The sequence below is a fragment of the Agelaius tricolor genome, unplaced genomic scaffold (assembly GCF_023055355.1).
Source record: "Agelaius tricolor isolate 1412-34295 unplaced genomic scaffold, bAgeTri1.0.p SCAF_2, whole genome shotgun sequence".
Taxonomy (NCBI): Eukaryota; Metazoa; Chordata; class Aves; order Passeriformes; family Icteridae; genus Agelaius; species Agelaius tricolor.
This window is the reverse complement of record NW_027269262.1, coordinates 55,564,423-55,576,443: the sequence shown is the minus strand read 5'-3', so window position 1 is coordinate 55,576,443 and position 12,021 is coordinate 55,564,423. Positions and strand designations below refer to the sequence as shown.

Sequence of the window (12,021 nt, the reverse complement as noted above, 5' to 3'; positions counted from 1 at the left end):
AAGATGAAATCTCTCTGTTATTTCAGTGAATAGAATATTTCACAGAAAATATTGAAAACCTCTATGTTCCTATGAGCCAATATATAATTTTAACTGGATAATTTTTTCCCTGTTAATATTAGTTCAGGTATCTTTTTTCCTTCCTCCTTTCTGTTCCTCTGAATGGAAACTTTGAAGTAATATGTTGTACAAACATAGTTAGTGCATTTTCTAAATGTCATTTCAAAGTTGAATGCTTAATGATTTGTAGTTTTTATGCTATGTATATATCTGCCAGCTTTCCTCAGCATAAGCTGGCTAAAATAACTCACTCCAGGTTGATTTATTATTTTTATTCAACCAGGTGCTTCATGGGTTTGGCAACTTTGGCAATGTTATTGTCTATAATGACTCTGCACTTGGTGCTTGATGATGTCAATGCATGCAATGAATTTACTGGCACCAGCAGAGAATATTTCATTCCCTTATCTCTTTGTGAAGCAGCAAGCTTCATCTCCCATATTGCTTGTTTTTCAATACATCTCATGTAATCTCTCTGATTTCTTTGATATGTCTCCCTTTCAAGAGTGTTTAGTTATGATTCTGCTGAGCTAATGGCTGTTCACAGAAGTAGAAATACATTTGTTATGTTGAAATTTCTTTATGATTATTGTCACTCTCTATGTTTTTGTCTCATGATGTCTCTTAGACATCTCTGTTTTGTTTGGGAGGTAGTATAAACAAGTTTTTCTCTTTTAAGTAGATCTGGAATGTTATTTGGTAAGATGTGGGGATACAGAGAGTACATCTATTTCTGCAGAGTGCATCTATTTCTACATCTATTTCTACCTTTTTTCACTGCATTAATTTCTCCTTCATAACTAGAAGATAAACTAAATTCAGGTGAAAACACTGAATTTTTTAGTACAATATTCATGGTACTTATTTAAAGTTCTGTGCAGTTTTTGAAATTTTCCCTGTATTTGAATAGCAGTCTGAACTATTGTACAGGCTACAAGGAATTTTTCTTTGTCAGTCTGGTTTATCTGATGTATTACCACCATTCATTTATAATTTTATGTATGGTGTTTGAGGAGTATTTTATTTATCAGTTGAAGGTTATGAAGTCATGTACCTGACCATGAATGCACAATTTCTTATCACAACAAGTCTGAATAGTAACTACTGCATATTGCAATGCACATTTGTTTCATTTGTGTTTCTGCAACAAGCCATCACTCTCTATTATATTTCACTTTTGCCTAAGTAGCGGCTTGAGGGATAATTTAGCTTTTTTTTCCCTTTTCCTCATTAGTCTTAATTAGTCTTAAACTTGCAAGTTTAGAACCTCCTATCATGTAGAGGATTAAAACAGTATGACTGTTGCAACCTAAAGTTTTGCTAAGTTTTAAGCACTTAGATCCTAAGTACATTTTTTTAAATGGATGCTAAATACAATCCAATCTGCCAGTTTCCCATTACTTATGGGACTGCAAACCATGCAAAATGTAAAGTTGTGTTAAATCTGAACTTTAATTAAGATTAATTTAATGACAAAGATTCTTTCTTTCTTACTTAGGTGTCTCAGTGGAATGTAACAAATACTTTTCAAACCCTTTTAAGATGTAGTTTTTAATATCAATGTCACTACCACTTCAACTATATAGATATCATAAAGGGAAAAGTAATCTGTATGTACAAATGTTACTCATCCTCCCAGTTGCATGTTCCTCCCATGTTCAAGAGGATCTGAATATCTCTGCTAAGTGAGCTGTATCTTTAAGGTAAATGAGGTGCTTGTACTTGACCCTGGAGAAAATAAAGACAGTGACCTAAATGCCAATCCCTATGATCAATTAAGGCCATGCACAGCAGATCACAAAAAAAGGGTGAAAAAAAAAGACTAGGAAAAAAGCTCCATCTGGTTCAGAAGACAGTGGCCAGTCCCATAAATAACACAAGCTGTCAGGAAAGCATCATTCCTGAAGTACTCTCTGAATTGGCTTTCTGTCCAACTACTGCTCCACCACAAGGAGCTTCAGAGTTTTGCACAGGCTTGGACCAAACCTATCTCTTCACCTCACTTCAGTGCCTCATTCATGAGTTATTTCAAATTAGCAAGGTGGAGAATGAAATGTACAGAAGTAAAGAACATGGACATATACAATTCTAGAATCCAATTGCACATGTACACACACACGTACATACACACAGACAAAAAGCCCATATACACATAAAAAATTAAAATCTAGGTTTTCATTTCAGCTAAGCTTTTCTGAAACAAGAAAACAAAACTCAACTGCAACACTATGTTTGGAAAATGTAATTGTACAATTGTAAGATAAATAAATAAATAAATAAATAAATGTTCTCAAGTTTATAACATTGGTGCACAATAGAAGTTTATGACACTGATGCCTGTCTTGTTTTTTTTTAGTTGGAAGACAGGTTTCATAAAAATGAAAATGCTAACAGAGAACGTGAGCAGTGCAGAGGTGGTGTTGAGCCCTGACACAGCTGGAGAAGAATCCACAGTCCCAGCACTGCCTCTGTAGCTTTCTATCACTCACTTCAAGAAAGCATCTGGTATCTCAATTTTCCTTCAGATGCCACTCAGTGGTGTCTCCTCCCTGGTTTCAAATTTAAGGCTCAGGGTATGTAGGCTACTAGGAGAGCATTGAAAATTACTTTCAACAATCTTACCAGTTTGGAGGAATTATCTCATGTAAGGGGTAGAAAGTTTCCTTGATTCAATTCTGCACTAAATCTCTAGCATGTGATGGAGCCACTCCTTTCCCAGAATGTTTTATCAGTTTTACTTAAACATGCTACCCCCTACTGCAGAGGGAGACAAAGGATTCTCCGTTTTTATAACGTCTTCCCTGGGGAATAGGACAAAAGAAAAATATTTCTTTAAGTATATTTTCTTAGTTAAACATGCAGTATATAGCTGAACTGTATTTCTGAGGAATCAAATGGCTACTCTCAGACCCGAAGTATTAAAGTATGTGAAAGCTGTGGCATGAACAGGGTGAAGAGACACTGAGGAGATTTCACTTGCTCAGGGGTAAAATGGAGCTCAGTACTCCTGCCTGTTAATCTGTTGATCACAAATAGCAAACTGCTACATTTACTTCTTCTTCCTGGTTTGCATTCAGAATAGAACACACAGAAAACTCACTTTGAAACATTTTCTTAAAAGTGCATGATCAATCTCTAGGGAGAAATTCACAGCCCAAGAGAGCCTTGTGCTGGGGTTTGATAGTGACAGATAGCAATGGAATACGGTACTCAGTGCTCCGAACTAAGAGACCATTATGTGTGCAACTCACAGTGAGACCATGGCAGAATAAAGCTTCCCCCAGCCCCACCCAGAAGTGTGGCTGCCTTTGTAATTTTAATTGGTCTGTGTTTGTGGAGTGGGGCCTCTATTTACTTATGGCTTGGGGCTTGTGTTTACCAAGCCTGGTGGAGGCCAAGTGTCATATCACTGAAGCTTAGTTCCTGCAAGCTCTCCTGCTATATCTTGAGGCACTTTTCTTTTCAGTATCTGCGCCTGTCTAATTCACGAGCTTCTGTGAAACAAGCACAGGAGGGTACAAGGCCTACAGGGAGGAATTACACCTAATTACTCAAATAATTGCTAGGCTGTTGCCTTCTTAGTCACTGAAAATAATTTCCAGGTCCCTGGCTTTTATAGATAGTCTTCTAGAGGCAGGAGGACACAGCCCCCTTTTTAACTCAGCCCATTCACTCACAAAATCAGAACACTCGAGCCTGCAAAATTAATAAGCACCACTTCCATTACATATATTTTAGGTTGTTGTTGCCGTGGCGATAAAGTCAGGGACATTGAATCTCCTCTGTTGAGCCATTGTTATCATCCCTGGCCATCTGCTGCAGAGGAGTGATATTCCATCTCATTTGCATGATGACTGATATATGGGAGGTTTGGAAGGACATATGCCACAGCAATCATGTGATGAAAATTAAAGTGAAAGTTTTGGGCCCAGAGCCGAAAAAAATCTGTGTATGCGCATGAGGCTGTTGATGTGCAAATGTGAATCATATTGAGAAGGTTTGAATAGGGAGGTGTGACGTAAAGAGGGGACACAAACGCAGGTGCTTATCTCTAGGCAGTCAAAGGCACTGGATGTCATATCATGGGAACTACCTTTCAAAGACACAGCTTTAGTGCACAGTTCAGCACACAAGGGAGGAGAAACATATAAGTTTTGGAAACAAAAATAAAGTAAGTTTAACAACTTTTTCACACTATGAACCCATTGATGTTTAAGCAACTTGTGCTGTTAGTAACTTTCTGTCTTTTTTTTTTTGTTTATTTGTGCTCTAAGCTTGCAAAAAAGCAAAAAATCCTGTCCATTTATTGATGTTAAAATCTTGAGAGATTTGTGTTAAGAAGTTTGAGGGGTTTTAATTAATGTTTAAAATGCTCTCTGCAAACTTTTCTGTTTTTTTTTTTTTTTTTAATGACACTAATGCTGTTTCTTCCACAATGTATGCTTGGTCATTATCTTAAATATTATTTTGGGCCTCAATTAAAAAATAGCTACTTGTAACTGCTTTGAGACAGCTTTCTGAATAAAATGTCATGGTGTAATTGCATTTATACTGCCTCAGTAAAGCCTTTGTTCATATACATTTTACAATTGTGCAAATTTGCAGCTCTAGCTATTTGATTTGAGGAAATGATCACAAGGACTCTTTTTCTCTCATTTTGAAAAGTTACTGAACTTAAATACTGGCTTTTTAAAAAAGAGATTAAAAAATGAGGTGGGAGAGGGAGAGTGGGACCAGTGTATTTGTAGGAACTGTTCGATAGATGCAAGTTCATTTGCAGTTCTGTATTACAGACCAGAAAGCTTTCTCAGGATGCTTTAGAACCCTTTAAAATCATGTGTAATGCTTTTGAAATGAAAATTGTTGATCAATATGCTTATTAACTTTACTCAAAGGGAAAAGAATCTTTCAAAGCATGGCATTTCTGTCCTTTAAATTATTTGGGATTCAGGGAGTGAATTGAGAGCTTCTGATTAAAAAAGCGAGTACTGTACTTCAGAATGAATGTATGTGTCAGGAAAATCTTTAGAAAGTTAAATGACAGTAATATCAGGCAAGGTTGAAGAATGAAATGGACCTTCTGGGACCACATTTTGCAGGAGGATAATTTTTATGAAATAGCATTTGATGCTAGAGAAAGTCTGTTTAACACTCTGATCAGCAATAGCTCTCTCTCTCTCTGACTTTCTTTTGTCTTTAACAAAGCACTTAGTTCAGATGTTTGTCTTCCTTCATATGTAAATAGCAAGACAATCTTGTGCAAGGTGCTGTGAATTTTTCATTTAAGAGATTATAAAAGCACAAATCCCAGGTTTTATCCCTAAACTGTAAAACTGTATGGGGTGAACTTTGTTCGTTAAGGATCTTTGTGGGATTCAAAACGACCATTTACTACCTCTTTTGTCAATTAAATTAGTTAAGTTAATTGCATAGATGTGTCTTCTTTGGTTTGGCTGTGCAGTGGTTTTGTAATTCTTAAGGAAAATTACAGCATTTGTGATGAAAGCTTTCTCTGAGACAATAATATATTTCTGCTCCAAGGTGACTAACTAATAATACAGATTTGGAATCAGGAATTTCTAAAAATAGGCTTTGCCTCTTAACTTCCCAGTTTGGAGCATTTTATTGTTAGTTGTAAATATCATCTTTGTGTTATAGTACTTTCATGCCTGCAGGCTAAGATTACCAGTCTTCCTTTTTTTTCCTTCTCCTTCTAAATATTCAATTACTCAATGGCAATTATTATTATATGGCCTTCTTGGCTTACTGCATTTTTAGATTAGTATAGATTTCTTGTTCCAAATTAGCGGAAATCACTGTTATATACAACAAGGGATCACTTTTTTTTTTAAGTTTTATTTACTTTGTTGAATAACAGGAAGACTTTGACATCATGATGCTTTATTCTTAAGACTTTTAATATAATATGTCTTTGAAAGCTGAGCGGGAGAGTGTGCCTTTTTGTTTTGCTTTTTCTCTTGTAGGTTTCTAATAGAAATTCTGGCTTAATTATAACTTAATTTTTTCAGAGATCTATGAATAGCGATCTTTGTGAATGAAATTGCAGTTCAAGCCCCCTGATCTCTGATTCTCGTGACAGAGGTGTTTAGCAGAGGTGAGAAAACTGAAAACGAAAGAAGAGGAGCTGTCCAGGGTACTGCAGCTGACTAGTATTTCCTGTTACTGCACCGAAAAACATCTTTACTGAAGTGTTTACAAAACTGCCATCGTTTGTTACTTTTTATTTTCCCCCTCAGAAATAGAAAAAAAACACCCACCTTACAATGAAGTCAACTATAAAAAAGATGCACATGAAAAACTTAACTCAGGAGCATGTCATCTTTCTGTGAATAGCAAATACACCCTCACATCACAGTAACTTTCAAAAATTGCTTAGTAAGATTAAATTTTTATGCAAAGTTTTTTGTCAAAGTTACAGACAATAAACTTTACCAGTCCAAATTAATCTATGAGTACAACACAAATGGTTTCTATGGTAGTGCTGTAATGTAAACAAAACAAAGGAAAAAAAACCCCAAACCATGCAGATCCCAATCTTGCATTACTTGATTGCTTTTGAAATGAATTCTTGTCCTTATGTGACCTGAAATGTGTGGTTATAAAGCTATAGAAATCCAAACGATCATATTTGTTTGATATGAAATGAAAAAAAAATAGTTAAATTGAAAGTTTAACATCATGAAATTCAAAATCCCAAGCGGTATATAAACATTAAAAGAAACTTTGGACTGCTAATCCTAGGAAATGAGTTTTATGGATTGAATTCAACAAGGCTTCAGAAATGGTTCCATCTGCTGCCTAGCAGCTGGTGAAAGGATAAATTTAATTCATTAATTCATTTGGAAAAAAGGATCCAAATAGTAAAGAGTTCATTGCTCATAATGCACATAGGTGAAAATCAAAACTGAAATTAGGTCCAGTTGATCATCTTTGATAGTGAGAAAGATTTTCTTTGTAATTGTTATAATTATCTTGATCAGTCAGTTGACAGTATATTGACTGTTAACAGTTAATGGGCATTTTTACGTCTTAAAAAGTTGAGAATAGTTCTCAACTCTCTCCTCTTCCAGAAGGAACATCCCTACTTTAAGAGTTACAGATTTTGTATTTTTTAAAAGTTAGGTTGTTTCAGTGAAACAATATTTGTGTCTTTCTATGGATATTTGCAGATTGTCTCTTATTAAGTCAATTTAAGAATCCAAAATAAGGGATCACTGAAATTAGAAAATATACTTATGCATGGTTAAATCACTATAATAATCCAAACCCACAACATTAAATGCAGAGTTTATTACTTTACTCTCCTGTTAGAGTCACAAATTTTCTATTAGAGTCACAAGCTTAATCTTTTTTTTCTTGTCTTCACCTGTTTGAGTTTCACTCATGCTACAAATGTTGAATATGAGTTAAAAATTTAAGCTAACAACTGAGAAATTAAGTGGACAAATGCTTAAATAATAAATTAACATTCAAGTTCTAGCTATAAAGTTTTCCAAATTACCACAATCCCCAGATAAAGATTTTTTTTAAAGTGGTTGCCTCTAATTTAATCTAAATCTCAAGCAGTGAGTGCCAAGTTAGTTAAGTCTTTCAAACAGTAAGATGCTCAAGTGGAAAAATCGCTTGTTCATCTTTTACCAGGCACACAGGTGAACCTGTGCCTCATTACATGCTGAGGAATACAGAGAGCTGATGAACCTGTTATCCTGAAACCAGCTAAATATCTTCCAATGCCTATTTTCAATGTTTCTGCTTGAGATGGTGATTTCATGAATGATATTTGGCTTTTCCCATTTCCTCTGTAGCCCATAGCTCACTGTGGTGGGTTTGTTGGATTTACTATAAAGGTTCTGTTCGCACCCTGTGGGTTGGGTTAAGAATTAGGATTTATGCATTTACTTCTACTGTTGCTTTGTTTATACAGCTTTGGTTTAGTTTTGATCCCTTTTTTTTTGCCTTTGAGGCTCTTCCACAGTGTCAGCTGCTGACTGATAGTAGGAGAACGGCCTCGTGGTGTGAATGAAAGGGACCTAGCGGTTGGTAAACAGAGATAAGGAATAAATAGAGCACAGGCAAAAGGAGATAGTTCTGTGGGAGCCCAGATTGCCGCCAGTCTGTTCAAGTGAGATGCAGTGCCTGTCCTTTTCCCAGATTAAATTAGTGTGCGAAATCTCCAGTGACCTCCTCCCCTTCTCCCCATACTCTTTAGCCAAGCTGAACAGCCTCTGCTGTAAAGTATTCATTTTATCCAGGGACAAGTTGGACAATAGAACTCTCCCTGTTACTTATGGACAGCTGTCGTGATTCATGGGGCTTTTCAGCATTTCATTTTTCATAAGAGTTAAAAGGGTTTTACCTTGTAACTGACGAGAGGTTAGAAATGCAAAGATGCCAGCCCTGAGGTTGCCTGTAGTAAGGAAGTTAATAAATAAATATCACACACACACACACACACAAACATATCCCCTCCCCAATGTGCGAAAGGCTGGGGTTTTTTGTTAGTGCTGCTCTTCTTATTTAAAGGGGTTTAATTGTGATAACATGATTACACTGAAGCATGAACTGCATGGAGAAATTAACAAGCAGAGACACAGCGATATGCAGGGCCCCCAAGGTTCCCTAAATTAAAGGTGACCAATGCAAACCCAGTGAGTGCCCTTTTCCCTTCTTTGCCCTTGCTTTTGCCTACAACTCCTATCAGTTTATTACCTGCAAATAACTCCCAGGAAAGAGTAAACACTCATGAGATACCTCTGTGGTCCCGTTTTTTTTTTTTTTTTGTGATTTACTGCAAATATATTCAGCATTTTGACTGATTAAATAGACCTTCGGCAACCTTGAGGGTCACTGTGTAGAGTATGTACATAGAAAATGCATCAGCCCATTGTACCCTGGCAGCTAATGAGATTGGTCGTTAAGTAAATGACACAAAGCCTACAAAAAAAGCTTAGCAGCTCACTAGAGTATCACAGAGTGTCCCTGCACACCACACAACGACACAAACAGTGGACTAACCTAGCCCACCCCTGCTTTATTCTACATCACTGCTTCCCTGATGTCAGCGTGAGAGGCAGAACAAAGGCTAAAAGGCACACGGTAAGTCAGTCTGACAATTATGCCCTAGGGAGAAAGTAGAGCAAATCTTAGCCTAACCATGGGGTTGAAAGTCCGTTTCTAGACAAGTAGGTCATAATGAAGGGATTTTTTTTCCCCCCCTGTCACTTCATGAAGGGGAGAAAAAATGTCTCTGGAATCATGGTTGGGTTTGTTTCTTGTTTGTTTCCTTTTCTTTCTGTCTGATTTGTCAGCTTACAAAAGTTTCTGGAATTCCGAAAGTAACGTGAAACAGTATGTTTTGTGAACTGGATATTTCAATTATAGTCTAATGAATTAAATATTACTTGTAGGAACTGCCACACAGTAATCATTGCCTCAGATGTACATTACATCTGATGAACTTTACAGACAGAAAGTTTCTTTTTACTTCTCTGTAAAAATCTGCTGAAATTGTGTTATATATATATGAATGCAATTTCAATCCACTAGACAGCTACTTACGCCCCTAAATCCCTGGTACAGTTTTTACAAGTATGCATATATAAATGAAGTTGCTACTATTTTATAATTTTAGGATTTTTAGAAAAGATATTTACATGATGTCTTTCTCTGTGTTGATTTTTACATGAGCTGAAATTCGAGCTGAAGATTACTGTTTAACAGTTGCACAGTCATTACTTCTTTTCCTTGCACAGCCACAAAATATTCAGCTGATATCTTATAATAGCAGGTGCCTGCCTGTGTAACCAATGATAAAATCTTTTCTAGTAGTGTTTCACTGTAGTACCTCAGGACCCTTTATTTTGCTGAAAAATGGCAACAGGAAGTTGCCGGAAAGTCTTGTTTGCATTACTAAAATGTTTCTGTCTGCTTTGCACTTTGGAGGCTCAGGGGATGTTAGCTTCAAAACAACATGATCTTATTGCAAGATGCCTGTGTGCATTAAGTAATGCTTCTCTCTTCCCTGCAAAACCACTGCAAACCATATGTTTTAAGAAGTGTTTATCAAATACAGACAGTTAAAGAAGTGGCGTTTAGATATCAGTCTGTGTTACAATTGATCTTTTGTTGGGTTTTTGGGGTTTAGTTCTTTGTTTTGTTTGTTTTGGTTTTGTTTTTTTTTTTTTTAATTTGTTTTGCTTTGCTTTGCTTTGGGGGACTTATTTAATTTAGGATAAAAGCTTGTCAATATATGTGTATTAAGACATATCAGGATAACCTGCTCACTTAATTAAAACTCTTCACAGGTCACAGAAGTCAGTTCGTTATGATATGTCGCTTACCCAGGAACATCCTTTTTACTGCATGGGCAATAGAATTGTCACCACAGCTTACAGACACTAAGATAAGATGTGAGATTCTAACAGAAACATTTGATGATTCCTTGCAAAGGGGAATGAGCATATGAATATATACAAATACATGTGAGCATACTTATTAAAAAAGTTCATATATGCAAAAAACTGTATTCACCTATATATTAGGTATATCTGCAGTTATATCTGCTTTTGTGTTTCCCAGTAATTCCAGCTTAGAAAATATAATGAGAAAGTAACCAAACTGAAGTAAATTTGTGTATTCCATTTTATTTTCCATATTTTTAAAAGTTGTGTACATCTCAGCAATGCTTTCCCTGTGTTACCTTAGCAAATATGAGATATTCAGGCATCAGAAAGCAAGCTTTCTAAGTCCTATAATTCAAACCTAGACCAAAAGAGATTTAGCAAGCTTCAGTCTTGCAACAGTTTTGCTTTAAAATATGCTAACTGATATTAAGTTTCAGTTTATTTTAACAGAAAATATTCCAAGATGTTTGATGTTCAAGTGCATCCCCACTGCTTTTAAAATTTAGCATATCCCTGTGACACAGTCATGTATCTTTTTTACATACCTACACCAACAAGAGTAAAGAGTATTTGATATTTCAGCATTCACCTCATTAATAAGTTCAGCTATTTATACTGTTAAAAGCAAAGAATGGTTTCATGGGGGTAATGCACATGCAGCAGCGTTACAGAAATCATGCTGCTGTAATCAGACAATTTCACTCTGTAATCCGACAGGTTGAGCCTCAGTAAGTTTCAGTAGTTTTTCACAGCTTCATTTTTTTTCCTCATCTTTGTCATTTCTTTACTACACCTAAGAGAAAAGACAAAGAAAACTTGATTTGTGATTATTAATGTCATTCATCTGATCTCTCTGATAAAACTATGAAACACTCCAGATTTTTAGAAACCACTTTTCACTCGACTTTTTGGACTTAACAATCCAGTATGAGGCCTCTACCTTTATCTTAGTGCGCAGTTCCAGAGTATGAGCTGTGCATGTGGATCTGAAAAACTTTATGGTATTATGCAGTTGATTTGAACAATTCTAATTCAGTTTTTTTGCATGTTTAAAGTTTTTCAAGCCAGTAATCCCAAAATATCTGATATTACTGACAAGCAAGTATCTCCTCATAAAGGCCTGATGTTGTCGCTCCAAAATAAAATATAGAAGATAGCCCGCAGAATAAACTTTATATTCTACTATATCCATAAATATATATAGAGAGTCTAGACCAAAGTTTTTTACTGAACTGATTGATTTTGGAAGCATACATAAATACCTGGGATCGGGTCACTTTATAGTTATTGTGCGCATAGTTGTGCATTGTTGAAAACTACATAAGCAAAGTCAGTGTTTCTGGATTTTAATTATCTTGAAGTATTACAGATGTTGTTTAATTAATAATAAAAAAAAAATTTCCCCTTAAATTTTTTTAGTACTTACATCAAATTTCTTTGGAGAAGAGGAGAATTTCTCTCTTTTAAGTTTATGGAAGACTTTTAATGATACTAGCCACTCTTGCCTTTCTAAATAACAGATTTTTGATTCAAGAAA

At 35.7% G+C, this 12,021-nt stretch overlaps 1 protein-coding gene across 8 annotated transcripts in view; it reads left to right on the top strand.

Moving 5' to 3' along the window:
- The window catches only part of ST18 (ST18 C2H2C-type zinc finger transcription factor), a 169,528-nt gene that overhangs the window by 64,657 nt on the left and 92,850 nt on the right, over positions 1-12,021 (top strand). For 3 of the 8 annotated variants that reach the window (XM_071419379.1, XM_071419372.1, XM_071419361.1), the window contains exon 1: positions 4,032-4,231. The exons of 3 other annotated variants lie outside the window; for them this stretch is intronic. The gene's annotated coding sequence lies outside the window, so the exon portion shown is untranslated. Of the gene's footprint in view, positions 1-4,031; positions 4,232-9,054; positions 9,178-12,021 lie in introns of those variants that run through there. 2 more of the 8 variants (XM_071419378.1, XM_071419368.1) reach the window with 2 other exon arrangements.